Source organism: Aquarana catesbeiana, linkage group LG02 (assembly GCF_042186555.1).
Source record: "Aquarana catesbeiana isolate 2022-GZ linkage group LG02, ASM4218655v1, whole genome shotgun sequence".
Taxonomy (NCBI): domain Eukaryota; kingdom Metazoa; phylum Chordata; class Amphibia; order Anura; family Ranidae; genus Aquarana; species Aquarana catesbeiana.
This window is the reverse complement of record NC_133325.1, coordinates 339,342,023-339,365,181: the sequence shown is the minus strand read 5'-3', so window position 1 is coordinate 339,365,181 and position 23,159 is coordinate 339,342,023. Positions and strand designations below refer to the sequence as shown.

At 42.9% G+C, this 23,159-nt stretch overlaps 1 protein-coding gene across 4 annotated transcripts in view; it reads right to left on the bottom strand.

Annotated features, from left to right (window-relative positions):
* RAB9A (RAB9A, member RAS oncogene family) overlaps nucleotides 1-22,942 on the bottom strand; it is a 43,725-nt gene extending 20,783 nt beyond the window's left edge. The window contains exons 1-2 of one of the 4 annotated variants that reach the window (XM_073614866.1): nucleotides 22,725-22,942; nucleotides 22,444-22,494 (exon numbers count right to left, since the gene is read on the bottom strand). The gene's annotated coding sequence lies outside the window, so the exon portion shown is untranslated. Of the gene's footprint in view, nucleotides 1-2,563; nucleotides 2,894-2,923; nucleotides 3,153-22,443; nucleotides 22,495-22,724 lie in introns of those variants that run through there. The other 3 variants (XM_073614863.1, XM_073614864.1, XM_073614865.1) reach the window with 3 other exon arrangements.
* Between the last annotated feature and the right edge of the window lie 217 nt (nucleotides 22,943-23,159).

The window sequence follows — 23,159 nt, the reverse complement described above, 5'->3', positions numbered from 1 at the left end:
ATACCAGACCTAAGGGCCTTGTATGCTCTTGGAGGGGAACCCATGCAGGTTTTTTATAAAAAATTTGGCGTGGAGTTACCCCTCAAGATTCATACCAAACAGTGCCTGGCATTGCAAGGTGTCAATTTCGCCGATAAAAGCGGCGAGATTGACACAATATCAGACAACAATACAGAAGCTGACCAAAGGGTGGTGGTAAAGAGCTGAAAAACCACGTGATTTGGTGAAAGTTGGCTGGAAAAGTCCTGCCGTCTGTATGCAATACAAACTTATGGCCAACGCCCTTTGTACAAAAATCCACAGGAAAGATTCTACAAAGTCCTATCGTGTGTATGGGGCTTTATATTGCACAGCACACATGTACATTAAATGCAAACCTCTGCGTTTTGTGGAATTTCAATGACGAACGCTCCGTGCTTTCTCTGGTCACTCCAGAGCCCCAGGTGCCATGGTCTGCACTCAGCACCATTCTCAGATTGGGTTCCTTCTCTCCCTTACTAAACTAGGAAATAACCAAAACTATGAAGCTTATAACTCAAGACAAAGTTTAAAGTGGAAATCCAAGGGCTGCCCTCCCCCTACTCACAAAACAAACACCATTAAAAGAAAATGCCTTAAAAATACTCTGATTCCAGTGGCTTCCTGCCACTGGAGTCACTGGGCTTCACTGAGGGCTCTTGGAAAAAAAACTCAGGATCCCAATTCTTGCAAAAGGATGCTATTGCACTGTAAACAAGCGGGTTTTCAAGGGATTTGGGATCCTCAACTTTCCAAAAAAGCCTACTGGAAGCCTGGCAGTAAGGCAAGTCTAATTTATGATTTTCTTCCATAATGCATTGTTTTCACCACAAGTAATGGGGGGGCAATCACACAAGTAAACCTTGCATAATAGTGCGTTTGCTTTAATAAAGAGCCTACCAACGCTACATGCAAGTACTGCATTCTACCAAGCAAATTAGATTGCACAGCTGTAGAACCTCCAAAGCAGAATATCAGTTGCTGTGCCTATGTTTCAACCATCACCTAATTTGAAATTATGCATTTCTAGGTACCACTACTACAAATTCCCCTAGATTTTTGGGGGTTTGGCACAGTTTTAGCATCGGAAGCTACTATGTGTCAGGACTACTCAGTGCAAAGCATATTGCTTGTAGCCAGTGAAACAGGGTTACGCCTCGTACCACTACTATTTTTTTGTTCATTCAACCCAGCGTGTTAATTGAAAATACCTGACAGCTCAGAGCCACTGTACTAACAATCCGACGTTAGTACAGCTATCAACTCTCCTGTTTGCGTTCTGAAAGGGGTATGACCCTCCCCCAGCCAGAACACTCGAGTCAGCACTCCCAGCCATTGGCTGAGAGTGCTGATTGGGAGCTGGTCAGCAGACCTTTTTCAGTCATGACCCTTCGACCTGTCGGATCGTCTGAATGTCGGGTGGTATCCATTGAACTGGCCAATGCTGCCCAACATGCGGCCCGTGTTTACTAAGCTTAATATAGGAGATCCGAACATCCATATCACCTCCCCACCCTTCATTGAATGCAGTTTAGCGAATTTATCCTTCAAGGCATCATAGTAGACAAACAAAACACTGTCACACCCAGTTTCCAGGCAGAACGTACAAGAATAAACAGTCACGGCCCTGTTGCAAGCAAGGGAGGAGGTGCTGGAGATTATAATAATTTTCGCCAATATAATTACATGCTTTGAACTAGCATATATTATTGGTGTATCATTTCCTAGGATCACAGCTTTATCTACACTGAATATATTCAGCTATGCTGATTACACAACATTTTTCAAACTATGATTTATGGTTAAACTAGCAAATTATAATTTAACTACTTGCTGGTAATACCATTTTTTTTTTGTGAGCGCCATAAAAAGCCTAAAGAGTAACTCCTATGCCTTGACTCACAGAGGAGCAGATTTATGGAAAGCTGCAACTAATCCAGGTAGCATTTGTATTTTTCAAGTGGATAGCATATAAACAGACTGATTGACAACTCTGCTGCTGGAATTTTTAAATCACCAGTGGCAGAATCACCAAAGAGGCTGTCTATTTGTCCCTATAGAATCACTCATTCTGTAGCTGAGGTAGTGAGATGTTGCTCCTAACAACAGCAACTGATTCAGCAATGTTCAGGCCAGCGACAGAGCAACATTTTGCTGCATTTGTCTACAGAGGGACCAATTCCATAGGGATACACAGGCAGCCTGGCGATTTGTTTCTAGTGGCAGAATCGCCCCTCTGACACCAGGTTTACCATTTTAAAACTGTTCACATGTAATATTTGCCTTTATTATCTCAGCAGTGCTGCAACAGCTTGTAAAAGAGGCACAGTCACTGAAATAAATAGGCATCTATGGCGGCCCTTGTCCTAACAACCAGTTGATCTTAGTAATACAAATAAACATGACTAAAAAATGTCATCTCTCGTGGGCAGTTTGAAAGGAACCAATAAGAATACAAATATAAAAGCACCTATTTTCAACTTAATTTTGAAAGTGCATGCTCCAGTGCTGTCCCCCATATCGCTCATTCACTAAAGTCACTGACCTGGAATAATAGAAGGCATTGAGAAGCACCTGATGTGCACATGCTTGCCGGGCACGGTGTTAGTCAGTGACTAACAAAGAAGGGTACAGGTACAGCTTCAACAACCAGTCATCAATGGCAGCTCCCGTATTTCTTGCTTGTCAAATCCACTTTAAAAGCGGAGGTTTGTTCAGAACAGCCTTGTAGTTCGAAACAGATTTTAAATTGCATCCAAGTTGTAATGTAAATGGTAGAATATTTCTGCATGGTGACCCTGTAGCAGCCAGTTAGCATAGTGTGGGTGCCAGCTTTGCATGCGGTGTCAGTTTCACTGCAATGCATAAAGTGTTGGGTAATGGCAAGTATAGTTAATACACTTACTGTATCAAGACTTTACAATGTAAAGTAGATGAACTTCTTTGTTCAGGTGCATAGTTTGATAGGGAGTGCAGCCTCCATACAGGATATCTAATAAAGGTATCCAGCAGATCTCTCATATGTAGCATCCAGGAGATGGTTGCAGTCACAAAATTCAGTTGATGTGCTGTATGTTCTGCTTCCTGCACTGTCTGATCACAAGACCAGTAGAGGAAGGAGGGAGGAGATAGAGCAAGCTGTTACAGCTGACTTCTGTGAATGAGCACTGTTCCTGGTCACACAGCTTCAGCAATCAGCTCACAGACCAGAATATAAAATCTTTTAAAAGAAAAAAAAAAAAAAAAAAAATATTGGGTTGTTTTCAAGTTCAATCTTCGCCCGATATTCCGTTGTGGGCATTAATTATGTGTGTGACGCCATGAAGGAAATGCTGCTACTATGGAGAATTTGCATAAGTGCAAAAAGTCATTTCTGACCTCAAAACTATCACCATAGATGTCTGCATGCCCATGAAACGCAGTGTGGCCAATTTAATAAACTGGAACAGAATGAAAGTATTGATATTACCCACAGTTCTCTAAGCTGCAGTTGGAATCTGTTTGCCATGGCTACATATTCAGATGAAATTTGCATTTACCAAGGACACCACTCTCCAACCCTCCTCCAAAAGCAGCCCTGTGCTATATGGTGTCCCTGAAATCCTTAGCAGACTTCCAAACACCACAGCCAGACTCTGTTCAAAGTTTTGCACCTAAACAAAATGCATGAACATCATCTATGTGAAGAATCCAGAATTAAAAACATGTTACCCAACAAACGTTCATAGAACATGCAGGCATAACAGACAAGCCATGGCTCGGAACAAAAAATCTACAAGGGCTTAATTATGGCAGCATGTCGTCACAATGGACAGACATGGAATTCTAAAGCTGGTTCTGCAGAATGAATGTAAATACTTTGTGAATTCCTACTTCTGTTTCTTCTGCACTGAATCTGAAAGTTTCTCATACAGTGAGGGGAAAAAGTATTTGATCCCCCGCTGATTTTGTACGTTTGCCCACTGAAAAAGAAATAATCCATCTATAAGGCTAGGTTCACACTGCTGCAGTGCGAATTTAGCGCGATTTTGATCCGATTGCGTTGCAAATTTGCATTGCGAATTCTTTGTGTGTTCTTGCGATTCTACTGCAAATTTTGCAATCTATGGAGCTGAATTCGCATTGCACACGGATCAAACTCGGACAGGACCCTTTTTTTACGCAGGTTAAATTCGCAACGCATTGATGTGAACAGCACTCATGGAAAACAATGTTATTAAAATGACTTGCGAATTTGAGCGATCACAGCGGCTTAAATTCGCAATAAAATTCGCAGCAGTGTGAACCTAGCCTAAATTTTAATGGTAGGTTTATTTTAACAGAGAGACAGAATAACAAAAAAAAAAAAACTAAAGAAAATGCATTTAAAAAAAGTTATAAATTGATTTGCATTTTAATGAGTGAAATAAGTATTTGATCCCCCATCAGAAAGATTTCTGGCTCCCAGGTGTCTTCAATACAGGTAATGAGCTGAGATTAGGAACACTCTCTTAGACCCCTTTCACACTGAGGCGCTTTACAGGCACTATAGCGCCTGTAAAGCGCCTCTCCTGTCACTCCAATGTGAAAGCTCGAGGGCTTTTACACTGGAGTGGTGCGCTGGCAGGACGTCAAAAAAAGTCCTGCTAGCAGCTTCTTTGAGGCGCTTTAGGAGCGGTGTATACACCGCTCCTAAAGCGCTCCTGCCCATTGAAGACAATGGGCAGTGCCGCCGAAGCAGCGCTTTAAACCTTTTAACCTTTTTTCGGCTGCAGCAGGGGTTAAAAGTGCCCCGCTAGCGGCCGAAAAGCGTGCGGTAAAACAACGGTAAAGCGCCGCTAAAAATAGCCGAAGCCCGAGTGCTGTGAGTGTGAAAGTGCCCTTAAAAGGGAGTGCTCCTAATCTCAGCTTGTTACCTGTATAAAAGACACCTTTCCACAGAAGCAATCAGATTCCAATCTCTCCACCATGGTCAAGACCAAAGAGCTGTCCAAGGATGTCGGGGACAAGATTGTGAACCTAGACAAGGCTGGAATGGGCTACAAGACCATCGCCAAGCATCTTGGTCAGAGGGTGACAACAGTTGGTGCGATTATTCGCAAATGGAAGAAGCACAATATAACTGTCAATCTCCCTCGGTCTGGGGCTCCATGCAGGATCTCACCTTGTGGAGTTTAATGTTCATGAGAACCATGAGGAATCAGCCCAGAACTACATGGGAAAATCTTGTCAATGATCTCAAGGCAGTTGGGACCATAGTCCCCAAGAAAACAATTGGTAAAGCACTACGCCGTGAAAGACTGAAATCCTGCAGCGCCCAGCAAGGCCCCCCTGCTCAAGAAAGCACATGTACAGGGCTGTCTGAAGTTTGCTAATGAACATCTGAATAATTCAGAGGAGAACTGGGTGAAAGTGTTGTGGTCAGGGGAGACCAAAATCGAGGTGTTTGGCATCAACTCAACTTGCTGTGTTTGGAGGAGGAAGAATGCTGCCTATGACCCCAAGAACACCATCCCCACCGTGAAACATGGAGGTGGAAACATTATGCTTTGGGGGTGTTATTCTGCTAAGGGGACAGGACAACTTCACTGCATCAAAGGGACGATGGACGGGGCCATGTATCATCAAAGCTTGGGTGAGAACACCTCCTTCCCTCAGCCAGGGCATTGAAAACGGGTAGTGGTTGGGTATTCCAGCATGACAATGACCCAAAACATACGGCCAAGGCAACAAAGGATTGGCTCAAGAAGAAGCACATTAAGGTCCTGGAAGTGACCTAGCCTACCAAACGTCAGCCTTGAAACCTTAGTGACTTGGAGAGGATCTGCAAAGAGGAGTGGGACAAAATCCCTTCCGAGATGTGTACAAACCTGGTGGCCAATTACAAGAAACGTTTGACCTCTGATAGCCAACAAGGATTTTGCCACCAAATGCTAAGTCATGTTTTGCAAAGGGGTCAAATACATATTTCACTCATTAAAATGCAAATCAATTTATACCTTTTTTAAAAATGCATTTTTCTGGATATTTTTGTTGTTATTCTGTCTCATAATATGTGGTGTATTGATTTTCATGTAGGCTGCACAAAGTAATATGAAATCTTTGCTTACTACTTAAAGTTATAAGGCATACATTTTGTGTTGCCTAAATGAAAAAACTTTTGGGATCCCCCACCGATGCGCTGGGCTTCTCTTCAGAAAGTTTGGCCCCATAGCAAACTGTGTGCTATGGGGCACACATTCAGGCAGGCTCCTGAGCCGGGCTGTATGTGTCCATAGACACACTCAGGAAGGTTTGGCCCCACCCTCTGCTCACACAATTTGACTGACGGTAGCAGGAGACAATGGCTGCCGCTGCTGCCTCTGTGTCCTGTAAGAACAGGGTCAGCTGCAGAGTCTGATAGAAGTTGTGTGGTAGTTTCCGGTGTGAACTCTGAGGATGGCGGGTACCGGGAAGCGGCGGGGCCTCTATCGGATTAGGGAGGTCGATGCCTGAGGGTATTGCTGAAATTTTACCCACCTGGATTTACCTGAGGTACCCATGAGAAGCAACAGCGAGCAGTGGAGTCCATCCTATCATTACAGGCCCAATACCCCTGTAGGGGTTCCAGGAGTCGGTGAGTAGGCAATTTGAAGGGGGAGCACAAAAGTCACCTGACAACAGTGATGCAACTACTGGAACATTTCTTATCGTAATGCAGGGAATGCATTAAGGTAAAATGTTTTGAATGTATAACCACTTTAATAACTTAGCACACCACTTCCATCCTGCCAGAACCAGCATGGAATGCAGTACGTGGATGTGACCTCACATCCGGGTACTGTGTTCCACCCTGGTTTTGGCAGCATGACAGATGTTCCAGGGTATCTGCAACACACCTCCATACCGCTGACCAGCAAGGAGACATGCCGATTGGGCAATCCCACTGGGCATCTCGTACATGTGATAAGCCTATTTATACATTCTCCCTTTTAAAGTGTTTTTAACCATTTTGGCTATTAAACATCTTGATTTTATTACACTTCAAAGTGCCTCTCTCCGTTCTATTTCCTACCAGAGTTTGCTTCTCTTGTTGAGTGCTGCTGATTTGCACCACAGGACACCCGTCCGACGTCCCATTTGCCTCTACCATGTTATAGACTTTGAACTACAGATTCCTGATAGGTCCCTGCCTAGAGCACCCTGTACCTTATCTTTTAATTGTCTCTCTCCAACTGTTCTTTGGTACAACCCCTTACTTATAGTGGTTCTAAAGCCTTAAAGTGTTACTAAACCCACACCAGTAAAATCAGTCTGTATATGCAGTAAAGCATGCTTGTTAGACTCACTGTGGAACCTAAGGGGTTAATCCTCCGCATTGTGTAAAAAGGCTGTTTGATCCTGTCTACTCTGATCCTCCCCTTCTTCCACAGTCCCCAATCCATCTCCTGATAGCACAGAGCCTTGGGGGCACTCTGCACTTGCTCAGTTTGATGTGTATTGCTAGAGAGTTTTTTTATTCTTTTGGGGATGGTGCATGTGATCAGCATAGGGCAAATCAGCACTGTCCAGATGGGTCAAAAGTCACGCAGCCTCATAGGACAGTCAGAGGAAAATGAAAACTCCTTCTACAAGCTTCAAGCTCACTTCTACAAGTGCTCGGCTGGACTCAGAAAGAAGTCACAAAACTGCTGATATACTGCTGATCAGAAAAAAGTATTTAGCAGTTTTCATTTCCCCCAAAAAATTGCATTTCCATGTTCTCTGTACTGTGGAAGACCAGATATAGTGAATGCAGGGTGTCCTGGGTTTAGTAACACTTTAAAGGTTCTCCACATCCAATCTGCATGTCAGGAGATTGTGAATGGCTCTCTATGGTGTCAGTTCACACATCTCCGGAGTTGCTCCGGTGCGAATTGCACAGGAGTCCTGTGCGTCTTCTAGTCAGTTTTAGGTTCCGAATTCAGCCAATAATTCAGACTGAAAATCGGACCTGAAACGGTGAACAGGGACGCATAGGACACCCTGTTGTGAGCTGCTCCGTGCTTCAGTGTGAACTCAGCCTCAGAAGGAGGGAGAAGCCAGGAGCGCTGGAGGGGGGACTCCAGAAGATGAGGATTGGTGCTGCTCTGTGCAAAACCATTGTATAACATGTTTGCAATACCAGTATACCACGTTTGTTATTTAAAAAAATAAAAGTTAATTTATGATCACTTTAAGGAACTGTTACAACACCCTGACTCTGGTGGACTTCTAAAGGTGGAACGCAGGTCTCATTTATTTGATAGCAACCCCCTATCTCTTGAGGTCTTTTGGGCCCACACGGATCTCTGCAATAAGTTTTTTTTTTTTTAATATATTTGCTGATAGGTCATGCTATCTGAACTCCGTTTCATACGTTGACCCCCAGTACTGGATCGCACCCCCACCTTCCTATGGAGCGATTTTACGTTTAAGGAGGACCAAACTAAACTGACCACCGCCTTTAACAAATGCCTGCAGGTGAAACTCAACCATTTGCACTCTCCTTTAAAAAGTGGTAAAATTTTATCCCGGATCTTTCAGGAGATAGTTGAGGAGGCCACTAACACCTGGTTCACTGATATCAGTATGATGGACAAATGTATACAGTTTAAGTCATACCATCTACACTATACGGCTAATAGGCTGTACCGTACCATATGCGACTCATCCCACACACACTAGTATTTTCGATATGGGGACTCTCCAACCAGTTTATATTACATCTTCAGGTACAGGCCTTGTATTGGGGTCTTCTGGGATTCACTATACTGCTCTGGAAACAAATTTACAATTCTCTGTTCCCAGAATGCCCAAATTATGTCTTTTGGGCATCTTAAATGACTTCATTCCTCTTACTCGTGGGTGTATCATGTTCCGTTTCATCTTTTATCAGGCCATGAAGGCTATTCTACTTAATTGGAAGAAACCCAACCCTCCATCTCTACAACAAGTTCTTTGTTTGATTAATGCAGACTTTCCTAAAATACAAGATTATATACGAGAGCAGAGCTTTTCAAAAAATTCCAAGAAAAAAAAAAAAAATTTGGATCTCTGCCTAGACTCCCCCATGCTGTCACTTAAAAGTGCCTAACCTAGATGCTCATGCCTAATTCTTTCTACGTCTACAGTACTGCATGTCCCTATTGTGGTACCCTAGGAGAGAGGGAGCAAGTGTGAGTGTGTTGAATGCAGTACGGATGATTTAGTTTTTTTGTTTTATCTGCTTGTTCTTGTGCAGAGGTGTGCCATTTTCTGATACACAATGTCATTTTTAGTTTGGCTGCAATAGACCCAGTACAGGATTAACAAGAATACAGCATAGACAAATACAGACACAGGTGAGTTTGCAACGAGGTGGACTCCAGAAGACCATTAAATATAACGAAGGATAATACTGTATCTGTCTTATTTAGAGTTCCTATTGATTGATTTCATTGTCATCACTGCTGTGACTTGTGAAACTTTATATCACTATACTGCTGTTCTGTTACTTTGACGTGCCAAGTTTTCTTTTGTTTTTTTACTTATATGGTGTGTGTTCTCATATATATATATATATATATATATATTTTTTTTTTTTTTTTTCAGTCCATAATGTTCCAAGTCGGTACACCAATAACTACAGCTAGACTGTTTGAGCGTCCATGCCATTTCTCAGCCAGTGAGCTCCACAAAAGGGCAGTGATGGACAAAACAAGTAGTGTGTACCCAAAAACGTAAACTATCACATAACCGTGATAAAACATGTATATACATCTGAAATAAATTCACACACACAATGTACAACACACACCAAATAAAGAGATTTTTTTCTGTCCCACTTAAAGTAAAGTAGAATCACATGGGCTTAAATGGCAAACCTTACACATCTTTGCAATCTCATCTCACGGAGCAGTCTCTTCTCTGACTACTGTTTAAAGTGAAGTCACATACATTCAAAGTGATGGTCACTTTACAGTAAGTCAATCAAATCATAGGGAAAGCAGAGAAAACACAAAAGGAATACTTGAAATCCTATTAAAAATATCCCATCTAAAAAGGGACAAAAACAACCAAAAGATCAATATCTGACAAGCCTTTGTAACTGCTGAGATGGAAAAGAAAGTCATTCAATGTCTGAACAAGAATAGGTACCCAAGACACTGCTCTATCTCCTGACAACCCCTGTACTCAGGATTCTGTCAACCTAGCCGTGAACTGCCATCTAGCTGAACCAACACTTCCATTATGCACAAGAAACTGTGCTAAGATCAGAACAAATTACAAGGAGCTTTGCCATCTACTTTCTAGCCTGTGAAATGAATGCGTCAGAACTTTATGTTCACTATACAACCCCCTGGCTCCCATCAGCTTTTTACAGATCAAAATAAAGCAGATCTCTTCTGACAGAAGACCCTCTCCAGTCAGTAGAGATTTGCTTAAAGAGAGATTTGTCGAGATTTGCCTAAAATCAGTGATCGCAGCTTATCCTGCCGGACGCCATATGATGCCCAGTCAGGATAACTGAACCACTTCCTGGATGTCATTTTGCTATAGGTCGGGTGGGAAATGGTTAACAAAAAAAATTTTTTTTTAAGGCCCCTTTCACACTGACAGGTGGACCCAAATCGGACCATCCAATGCCCTCTATGGAGCAGCAGATGTCAACGGACAGGTGTCCGTTGACACCTGCCGACATCCGATCGTGTCACTAAAAACAGACGGATGGGGGGGATCTGATTCCCATCCGTCTGGTGGAACAGATGACAGTCAAATGGAAAGGGACAGGTGGTCCGTTTCCATCAGACAGCCCATAGAGGACAGCGGGCTGTGTCCGTGTCCGCTGATGCAGACCTGTAATCCGCCTGCTCAGTGGGAATCAGCAGAGAGATCCCCTGCTAAGCGGGCCGATCCACTTGCAGACTCCGGTAGTGTGAAAGGGGCCTAAATGTGTAACGGGGATGGATGAGGATTACAATGGAGCTATAGTGAAATTTTTAATGAAGGTCCGGTCCGCTTTAACAGACTATTGATAAGTGTCTTGTGTCGTTTATATCTGGGTTCACTTTTCAGAAGATTAGAATAAAAATTTGACAACATCCAATCTAGGGACAAAAATTCACACACCTCCGGTGCGGCCGTGGTCCGAACTGGAAAAGGGTCCTGTGCATCTTTGGCTCCGTTTCAGGTCCGAATTCAGGAAACAATTCGGACCTGATTCACCCCAGAATTGAAGAACAGGGAGTGGCCGAATTGGTTAGTGTGTACAGCTGTCTGCCTGACAGAAGCCGGTCTAACAACCAGTTTTTGTTAAAGGGACATGCTGAAAAACCAGCATCCTACCAGCACTTACAGCCAACGGATGTGAGCGCTGATCAGTGTATTCTGGCAGGGGATAGGGGGTGGGGGAGTCGTCAGAATACAAAGACAGTGGGGGAGATCGCAGGGTTTAAAAAAAAAAAAAAAACACACCCTATTAGTGTGTACCAGGCTTAAGATAACACATGTACAGAGCAATGTTGTATCAGAGACGGCCAGCATGTGTGAGTGAGCACATAACAGAATAGAGGGTAAAGTCACTGTGAACAAAGTTCATTTTGGTCTGTGTGCTTCATGGAAAAGTTCATCAAGCATGGAAACTATACAAACATTGCTTTGTCAATTAAGTGTGTATTACCACACAGGACTGATACGCAAGAACATCTGAGCAGACAGCCTGAAACTAGGGCACTTAATACATGTAGGCGGATTTCTCACCAAGAAAAAAAAAAAAAAAAAAAAAAAAAGAGTTAAACGTCTTGCATGCTACAGTGACCAAGCAGAATCATATTCTCAATTTAGCCTTTAACGTTTCTTCAAAGTACAGGTAATGAAACCATTCGCAAAGACGATCCAAAGTAGTGGAAAACCCCTTCAAACAGTAATGCTCAGACACCTACCCAGACAAAGCATGACTACAACTACAGCTCCTCAAACAGGTTTTTTACCTGGTGCAAGTAAATGACCAAGCAGGTAATTTACTTACACCAAGCCATGGATAGGTCAAGTGCAAGGTCCAGCTATCTGCCTGCAGCGCACTGAAAAGTTTGCCTACAGATCTAAATAATAGACAGTGCCTTCAACAAAATAAATAAAATAAAATGAGGCTGGCATATGTGAAAGGATAAAGACATATGATCCGCTATACAATCATTCTACGAACCACAGAGAACTATTATTCTTTATGGTCTGTTGTATCTCACCCCCCCCCCCCCTAATTTCACTTCTTGATATTTAAGAAAGACCAAAGCCCCATACACACGATGAGAATATTGTACAAAAAGTACCGCTTTCGAATCGATCTTCCAATAATCTGATTTCGTCCGAAATTTTCCAAAGGAACAAACAAGAAAAATGTTCTCGTACAATACCAGATCATACGATTTTCATTTAATCAGTACAGTTTTTGTCCGAAAATACAATACAAATACATTCCATCACTTCTGAATTTTTATTCAGTTGTATGAAAATGTTTGTACTTTAGTAACCTATTCGTTTTTGATATGGAGCTAAGCATGCAAAAAACAAAAAATGGACAATCATTCCTCCAATAATCTCATTGTGTGTACTAGGCTTAAGGCACAGGTTGTAGCAGTTGTGGGCAGGCCATACAGCACAAGAGGAACCTTCAAAACACACAGCTACTGAGGGATGCAAGTTAATGTTCATTTAAATATATTCCTCTAAATATATTCCTCAATAGCCACAAAACATGCCTTTGCAAACCCAGACCTTGTAAACATAGCAGTGACATCATAGTCTGTGCAGGGACTCTCAAACCCCACCCATTACAGGCTGCCTACAGAAAACTAGAAGAGGGGGCGGATACAAGACCAGTCAATCTGCACAAAAAGACAGAGCCGCAGTGATTGGTCTTTATTACAGGAAGCTCCTGCACAGAAGGAAAGTTTCACACCAAGCATATTAAGATTGAAAAACACACACATCCATCTTGTATTTAGACAATATTTGGTTATCCTGGAGTTCAGCTTTAAAGCCAAAGAAGATTGTAGTTTACTGGACCAGACAAGATAAGCACGGGATTTAAAGTGGAGCACCGCACAAAAAAATAAATATTTCACCATTCTAACCATCTCTATCTCCACAATCTAAAAAAGCATGAATAGCTGAATGTAAACAAATGGGGATGCTGGTGATGTATTTACCCAAGTATGGCAATGGCCACATTTGCACAAGGGCAGGAAATCTCCCAGCCAGCAGTTGAATGGGGCCGGGGATGAGTTATTGGGCATTATGACATGGTCAGCTGCAGAGCCAACAACTTCTCAGCAACCAATGCTGCTCTGCAGAGAGGCAGGGGGCTAAACCTGCACTGAGGATGCATCCATACAACAAATTCATGTAACACTTGCCAACAGCTGCATACATTTGTTGCAGGTACCGATAACTCTCTTGTGGAGGCTCTACAGAGTTCTAAAGAGTCTATGACACACTTTTTGAAATTCCAGGGTAATTAGTTTTTACTTACTGTGTCAATAATTCTTTGTGCCATTTCTAGTTAGGGAATTGAAGTCTATTAAGTGAACTATAGTTAAAAACAAGTAGGAAAAAGTTAAAGTGGTATTAAACCCAGAACCAAAACATGTAATATATTGTAGCTGATCAAATAGATGTGGTGGCTGCAGTTGTTTAGGCTTTTTTCCCCCCTCTGTTTTCACCTTGTAATCTGGACAGTAACACACCTCTTGCATTAGAGTGCCCCCACTCTGGATGAAGGAGCACAGGGGGCAGATTTGGTCAGCAGCATTGTCAGTAGGGGGGCAGGGCAGTGTTAGATGTACTAACAGATATAACTACAATAACAAATTGAAGTCAAAATCCAGCTAACACTTTATAAGCAGTTACAGCAAACATTTTTTCTTTTAGGATAAAGGTTTTACATGAATAAAATAAAAGCCGATTATTAGAACCCCTGCTAGTGTTAAATGGTTTGTCTCATCTCTGTAACAGCAAGAGGGCTTGTTCTGTTGAAAAACAGACTTACCGACCAGATCACGAGAACAAAGCCCAAAAAAGAAATATTATGCAGCCATCACATCATAGAATTGATAAGCTGCAATACAATAAAGGTTTGATTTTGGATTTAATACCGCTTAAAACATTCATGTACATTTAAAAGGCAATTCCTGATTTTATGCCAAGTACATCTGAACCTGAAAAATCATCATTCATGAAGCAATGGAAACCTTTATTTTCTGTGGTGAGTTCCTTGGAAAAGAATTACTTGCAGGTGGGGGGGGGGGTTACAACGCTAAACTGTAGAAAAACTGTGTGCATAATGCCAAGGGAAGCTGTGGACACATACATTGCACAACTGTGTCGTTTTTGGAATGAGGCTTCAAGCTAAACTTGAAGCTGGCCCAAACAAACTATTTCCATTACATTGCTATGCAGCCTCTGTATCCACTGTATAACTGTTAGAGCCCTTTCACACTGGGGCGGGGTCGGCGGTAAAACGCCGCTAGCGGCCGAGAAAGGGTTAAATACCACCGCAAAGGGCCTCTACAGAGGCGCTTTGCCGGTGGTATAGCCGCGCCATCCCATTGATTTCAATGGGCAGGAGCGGCGAAGGAGTGGTATACACACCGCTCCTTCACCGCTCCGAAGATGCTGCTAGCAGGACTTTTTTTACCGTCCTGCCAGCGCATCGCTCCAGTGTGAAAGCCCTCGGGGCTTTCACACTGGAATGAAAGCAGCGGCACTTTCGGGTCGGTTTGCAGGCGCTATTATTAGCGCAATAGCGCCTGCAAACCGCCCCAGTGTGAAAGGACTCTTACAGTATCAATCACATACAGCAAGTGGCACTCTGATCCACAGAAGTACGCCCTTACTGTAAGTGGCTTTCACAATAAATCTCAAATTGCTGAAAGGTCTTCCACTTTTTTTTTTTCTTCATGAAAGCAGTTTTAAAAACAGGAACTATCTGATAAGACATCTCAAAAAACATTTTTTGAACCCTGTGTTTAAAGGAATGTGGACACACAGACTACAGCCTGAACATTACACAGTTCCTTAAATATCATGCGATTTAACATGGTTCTAAAGGTAAAAGGTTTATGTTAATGCAGTCTTTGCATTAAAAGAGAAGTATGGGAATTTTATTTGAGATTCCTACTTACCTGGGGGAAGCAGCATCGGTCCCCTGACACCTCTACACTGAAAACCGAGCAATTGAACATCGCTGTTCACTCGGTTTTTAGAGCTCCATGAGCAGAGAGCTATAGACTGTCAGTCACAGCTCTCTGCTCTTCTCCCTCTTCACTCATTGGTGCGCCGAGCTGTGGAGGGGGCGGAGCAGGCTGTCTCAGGCTCTCATCGGATCACTGAGAGGCTGAGACAGGTATCAGTCCAGGCACCTGGTGGATCCAGACTTTATTGTCAGGATAACGCGGGGCCTGGAAATCCGTGACGTCAGCAGACTACAGTCCACGCTCTGTGGAAAACAGGTCACAGGAGTGCAGAACGAACTGCACTCCTGTTATCCACAGGAGAAGCCCAGCCAAACGAGCTTTGGCTGGACTTCTCCCTTTAAAAAAAAAAAAAAAAAAAAAAAACACACACCTTTCAATATCAGCTGCAAACAAACCTCCTCTTAAACACTTACCCAAGTCCATTCTCAGTGCCAGTCTACTGCAGCTCTCCTCTCCTATTCCTGGTCTCACTATAGGCTCTGACGGAAGTGAAAGCAATTGGCTCCTGCTGCTGTCAGTCAAAACCAGTGAGGAGAGAGTTGAGGGTAGGCCCAAGCCACGCAGTGTGTGTCTATAGACACACACAGATCTGTTCGGGAGCAAGCCTGCACCAGTGCCCCTATGGAAAGTGGCTTGCAATGGGGACACTCAGAGAAGAGAAGGATCTGAAAGCATCAGCAGGAGACCCCAGAAAAGGAGGTTCAGGGCTGCTCTGTGCAAAACCATTGTACATAGCAGGTAAGTATAACATGTTTTTTATTTTAGGCAAAATAAATACATTATAAATACAATATGTAAATACATTTACAATGCTTAAAAAGTTTCAATTAGGGTTGCACTGATACCGATACGAAGCATTTGCACAAGTAACGGTACTTGTGCAAATGGCCCAATGCTTGAAACTGATACTTACAGCTGTCAGTGGGATTTCCCCACTGACGACTGAAATGTATAAAAAAAAATTTAAATTAAAAAAAAAAAAAAAAAAAAGCCAGCAATTATCGATTGTTAAGGAGTGGGGCCACAGCGTCCTTAACCACTACCCTACCGCCCACCGTCCTATGACGGCGGGACGAGGCAACTCTTGTTCTGGGCGGACATCACATGACGTGATCGCCCTCCTGAGCCACTAGGGGGTGCGCGTGCCCGCCGCGTCGCTCGGGACCCAGTGCGCGTGCCTGGTGGCCTCGATGTCCGCCGGGCACCCGCGATTGCCGGGTAACAGAGCAGGAACGTGGATCTGTGTGTGTAAACACACAGATCCACGTCCTGTCAGAGGAGAGGAGACCGATGGTGTGTCCCTTGTACATAGGGACACCGATCTGTCACCTCCCCCCGTCAGTCCCCTCCCCCCACAGTTAGAATCACCTCCCTAGGACACACATTAACACCTCGATCACCCCCTAGCGTTAACCCCTTCCCTGCTAGTCACATTTACACAGTAATCAATGCATTTTTATAGCACGGATCGCTGTATAAATGTGAATGGTCCCAAAAATGTGTCAAAAGTGTCCGATATGTCCGCTGCAATGTTGCAGTCACAATAAAAAGAAAAAAAAAAAAAAAAATTCGCAGATCGCCGCCATTACTAGTAAAATAAATAAAATAAATATGCTATAAATCTATCCCCTATTTTGTAGACGCTATAACTTTTGTGCAAACCAATCAATATACGCTTATTGCGATTTTCTTTTACAAAAAATAAGTAGAAGAATACATATCGGCCTAAACTGAGGAAAAAATTAGTTTAAAAAAAAAAAAAAATGGATATTTATTATAGCAAAAAGTAAAAAATATTGTGTTTTTTCAAACTTGTCCCTCTTCTTTTGTTTATAGTGCAATAAATAAAAACCGCAGAGGTGATCAAATACCACCAAAATAAAGCTCTATTTGTAGGGAAAAAATGATAAAAATTTCATTAGGGTGCAGTGTTGCATGAACGCGCAATTGTCATTCAAAGTGCGACAGCGCTGAAAACTGAAAAATGGCTTTGGCAGGAAGGGGGTGAAAGTGCACTGTATTGAGGTGGTTAACGCCAGTTGACTCATTCAGCTGTCAGTGGGGTTCCCCGTTGACAGCTAAACTGTAAACAAAGTCCTGGCAATTGGGGCTGTAAAAAAAAAAAAAAAAGAACTAGCCAGCCAATATTTATCAACATTGCTCAGCCCCTGAAAAAGAAAGACAAACAGAAACATTCTTTTTGTATCTGTTTATTAATCTACGGGTCAAAGGGATGAACTTTGATCTGCAGATGAAGTCAGCTTAAAGCACCCTGCCAAGTAAAAAAAAAAAAAATATATGTATAATATATATATATATATATATATATATATATATATATATATATATATATATATATATATATATATATATATATATATATATATATATATAAAAATTAACTCCCTATTCATGTCCATTTAGTATTTTCCGCTAAATTTTTTTTTTTTTTTTTGTTCACCTCTATTTTTTAAACCATTACAACTTTTTTTGTTTGTTAATATGTTTACACCTTTAACATAAAGTTAAACTTTTCACATTGAAAAAAAAAAGCGCAAAAAAAAAAAAAAAAAAAAAATGTAATTTATTTTATTTGTAAATAACTTTTCAATGCTTCTTACCATTGCTGACAGCTAAAGTGTAAACAAAAACAGTTGCGGTAGGTACCAGTAATTGGTATCAGCGAGTAATTGGTATCAGCAGAACTTGTTCTCGTGGTGTAAAAGGAAAAAAAAAAGGTATTGGTGCATCCCGTTTCAAATATGAACTTTATGCAGCAGGGATTATTATTAGGGGCAGATTTATAAAAAGCAGTGAATCTGATATTCAAACATTCATTGCAGGTGACTTCCAGGTTCATCAGTAAATGTTTGGTGAAGTTCAAATACACTGCTTTATAAACATGTCCCATAGTGTCCTCAGTGATGCTTATTCTGTGTGTGTGTCCTTGCAATTACCCTGTTTCCCGCAAATAAGACCTAGCGTGATTGTCAGTGATGGCTGCAATATAAGCCCTACCCCCCCAAATAAGCCCTACCCTGTTTCCCCGAAAATAAGCCCTACCCTGAAAATAAGACCTACAAGGACTTTAACTAGGGCTTATATTGCAGCCATCACCGACAATCACGCTAGGTCTTATTTTTGGGGAAACAGAGTATCTACAGTAGATAGAGAGAGCACAAGCAAGAGTGGTTAATCTAACTGGCAAATATAAGGACCAAGGAGAATAAAATGAACTAAAGCAGAGTTCCACTCAAAAAGTGGAACTTCCATTTACCTGCTTCCTTCCCATCCAGTGCCACATTTGGCATCTTTTAGGGGGGAGAGGGAAACAAGTACCTGTTTGACAGGTACCGTTCCCCACTTACGGGAGACCGGGCTGCAGCCCAGTCTCCCATATGTTCGGCCCCCCTCCTCCACTGCTGGACCAATTAGAAAGCACAGCGCACTTCGTGCATGAGCAGTAGGGAGCTGCCCTTGAAGCCAAGAGGCTTCACTGACGGGTTCCTATACCAGGAATGGTGGTGGCAGCACCCGACAGCCGATCCGAAAATTGGCTGGGGTGCCGACATAGAGGGCTCTCTGGACAGGTAAGTGTCCATATATTAAAAGTCAGCAGCTACAGTATTTGAAGCTGCCGACTTCATTTTTTTGTGGGGGGGGCCGGACCACCTCTTTAAATACTCCTTATGCAGCTAATGTACTAACATTACCACACAAAGTGAACATTACCACAAAAAGGAAATAAAGTACTTTCTAAATGAATATGAATTACAAAGGAAGCAACTCCTAGAAGGGACATAAAGTCAGAAATGTCTGTCATATGTTCAGCTTATAATGAGAGAGATCATGCTCCACATTAGAGACACCCAAATGTCATGTGCTTCTTAAATTAGTACAGTTAAAGCGATATTAAACCCAAAACCAAAAATGTATTATATTGCAGCCCATCAATCACTAGATGTGTTGGCTGCCTCAGTTTTCTTAGATATTTTCCCTCTGTTTTAACCTGATACTCTGGCCAGTAATACAACTCCTGTATTAAGGTGCCTACACTCTGGCTGAAGGAGCAACAGAGACACCTTTGGACAGTGGTACTGTCAGTCTGGAGAGAGGGTAGTCTTATGCCGCGTACACACGGTCGGACTTTTCGTCTACAAAAGTCCAACGGACGCCGACGGACTAAAGCTGGCTGGTAATCCGATCGTGTGTGGGCTTCTCCGGACTTTCAGCAGACTTTTTCAGCCTCAAATCCGACGGACTTTAGATTTGAAACATGCTTCAAATCTTTACGTCGTAACTACGACGGACCCCGAAATCCGCTCGTCTGTGTGCTAGTCCGACGGACAAAAACCCATGCTAGGGCAGCTATTGGCTACTGGCTATGAACTTCCTTATTTTAGTCCGGTGTACGTCATCACGTACGAATCCGTCGGACTTTTGTGTGGTCGTGTGTAGGCAAGTCCGTTCGTTAGAAAGTCTGCTGCAAGTCCGCCGAAAGTCCGCAGGAAGTCTGTCGGACAGGCTGTCGGACTTTTGTAGACGAAAAGTCCGACCGTGTGTACGCGGCATTAGATGTACTAGGGGATCTGGACTTTGATTTAGCAGATTTAGGCTAGAACTTTTGCTGGACAGCTCAGTCTGATAAAGCAGAAATAAAGTCAAAGTCATGCAATGTCTCTTCTGCAATAAAATAAACCTACCTGCCTGCTTACAGTCTTCCTGAGAATGTACCCTAAAAACTGCACAAGTACAGAGCATTTTCTATTCCGGCAGAGAACCCATATACTAGGATGATTGAACTCCTGTGCATGTACAGGAGTGACGTCTTCCCATGCCGGACAATGACAGCTGCAGCCCGGCACCCAGAAGTAGCCGGGTAGAAGATGAAGAAAAAGGTAAATATCATGGACTATAGTCGTGTTTTAAAAGGAAGTAGAAAATTAACGGACTTGCTTGGCAGATCACCAGGTGAAAATAAAAAAAAAAGCCTTAAAAAAAGAAAACTAGTGCAGCCACCACATCCAAGGACGGATCAGCCCCAAACTCATGATCCAAGGACTTGCAAGCTGCTATATCTAACATAATTCTGTCACAAAACTGGGATCCACAGTTGTCATGCTTCTTACCAGCAGACTTTCACCACCATCTGATGGACCTGTATGGATGGTATATGCCTTATGCAGGCAATTTATTGCATCATCAACCTTCTCTCTAATGTAGCAATACATTTAAACTCCTGCATGAAGTGATGTCCATTATATGGAAGACCGATTGTCTGTATTGTTTATCTTTTCAATAAAAGTGATTGAACGTAGAAAATTGTACAGCATTTTTACTTAACATGGGAAGGAGAATCTAGGAAACCAAAGTGGGCAGGAACCTGGAGGTCAGCTGTAACCACTATGATCTGACAGCATGTGACAAAGGGGAAAGGTTGTAAAACTCCCAATTTAAAACATGCATCACATGCTACAATAGAGTTAATGCTACTCAAAGTATGAAGCAACTACCATGTGCATCTGGGCAATTCAATTGCCTGGTCTCATTCTAGCTATTATAAATATAGCTAAATATATCATATATATTTATTTTTTTTGACAACCCAGGTACTATTCTTTCTTGAATGTTAAAGAAAACGTTTTTCCTAAGAGACAAATGAGGGCTTCCACTCTCAATAGCAGTCAACTAATTTTTTAGAACAGGAGGAATGCTGACCCACTGCCTGCAACACTCTCTATAGGTGTCCCTGATAAAGTACACAGATAAGTCACAACTCCTTTTCCTGCACACCCGATTCAGCTGACAGACTCAATGTGTTGAAGCCAGAGAGTCAGCATTCCAGCCAAAGAGACCCTGTCACCAGACCTGACTTTTTTATTTAAACTCTTGGAGCAATAGAGAGCTAAACTCCACCCAAAAGGGGAAACTCCGCTTGTTCACACCCTCCCCCCCCTCCAGTGCCACATTTGGCACTTTTTTGTGGTGGGATGGGGGAGCAGATACTTGTTAAAACCTACTCCCACTTCTTGGTAAGATCGCTGCATGGTGGTCGCAGTGATCTATGAAATTTCTGGCCCCCCCAACCCCCCCCCCCGCCTTCTGGAAGACACACAGGTCCTAGAAGACAGCAAGACCATTTAGAAAGCGCAACGCGACTCGAACATGCGCAGCAGGAAACAAGTTGTGATGCCGCAAGGCATGAAAACATGGATCCATCCTACCTTGCCTCGATGGTCCAGGCTGGTGGTGGTATAATGGTGTGGGTAGATATTTTTTCGGCACACTTTGGGCCCCTTAGTACCAATTGATAATTTTTTAAATGCCACGGCGTACCTGAGTATTGTTGCTGACCATATCCACCCCTTTATGATTACAGTGTACTCATCTTCTGATGGCTACTTCCAGCAGGATAATGCACCATGTCACAAAGCTCAAAATCATATTAAACTGACAATGAGGTCGCTGTACTCCAATGGTCTCCACAGTTACCAGATCTCAATCCAATAGAGCACCTTTGGGATGTGGTGGAATGGGCAATTCACATTATGGATGGGCAGCCGACAAATCTGCAGAAACTGCATGCTGGGAAAGAAGGCCTGGGGCTACCAGTTTAAGGTTATGCCTCGAGTGGGATATTCTTTAAAGGTGTGTACCATCATCCATATTGAATGGGGAAAGAAGGCCTGGGGCTACCAGTTTAAGGTTATGCCTCTAGTGGGATATTCTTTAAAGGTGTGTACCATCTTCCATATTGAATGGAGAAAGAAGGCCTGGGGATACCCCAGATGTACCCCTGGTGGGAAAGTGGGGGAGTTTGGACTATCTCAGTACCTGTTTTTGTAAAAATAAATAAATTGTTCTTATTATATCTCATTCTTGCCTATATCCTTGAGGTATATGCTTAAACTCCCCCACCAGGGGTACATCTGAGGTAGCCCCAGGCCTTCTTTCTCCATACAATATGGATGATGGTACCCACCTCTACTCAAAGAATATCCCAAGAGTCATAACCTTAAACTGTGTGATGCTATCATGTCAATATGGACCAACATCTCTGAGGAATGTGTCCAACACCTTGTTGAAGCGATGTCACCAATAATTAAGGCAGTTCTGAAGGCAAAAAGGAGGTCCAACCCGAGAGTAGCAAGGTGTACCTAATAAAGCGGCCAGTGAGTATATTTCTATCTATATCTAGTGGATGAGGCCTTACCTGGTCCCTGAACATGCTCCTCCCGCTGGTCTTGTAGGGCGATACAAGGACCTAGAAGAAAAGATGGAGATATCAATGTATGTCATTGTCAGGTCCCCCCCTGGTCACCAGGATGAAATGCCCTACAGCTACCATGAACATAGGATGGCATTCAGTATACAGCTAATGATGTGTGTACCCCCAACATACAACACAATCAATAAGGAGGCGCTAAGGTTGGTGACTATAAATTAGTGTCTCTATAGAGAACGCACATATAAGTGGCTCCGTCTCCTCCATACCTGCACAGCCGGCACCCTCCTCTCCGCCGCAACTCCAGCAGAAACAACATCCCCGAACGTCACCACCCCATCACGTCTGGGGCAAGGGGCGGTCCTGCGGCCGGGAGCAGCAGGCACATCAGCCAATGGGACGGCGCGCCGTACACGTGACTGCTGTTGATAGTTGTGTAGTGTCAGCAGAGAGTGAGGCTTGTGGGTGTGGACGATCATGTGATACATCGGCCCTGGGAACTAGTTGCTAGCGGTAGAAATCGAAAGGCACAGGTTTAGTGGGGGGGAGGAGTCACGCCACAGTCATGTGATCTCTGAGGAGCGGAAACGTGAATGACGTGTGGAAGGATGCAGTAATCAGTCACAGTAGGAATGAAATGCTAGTGAGAGTTAGGATGTCTGTAAGGTGAGCTAAACGTGAATGGCCCTAAATATATTGGGGAG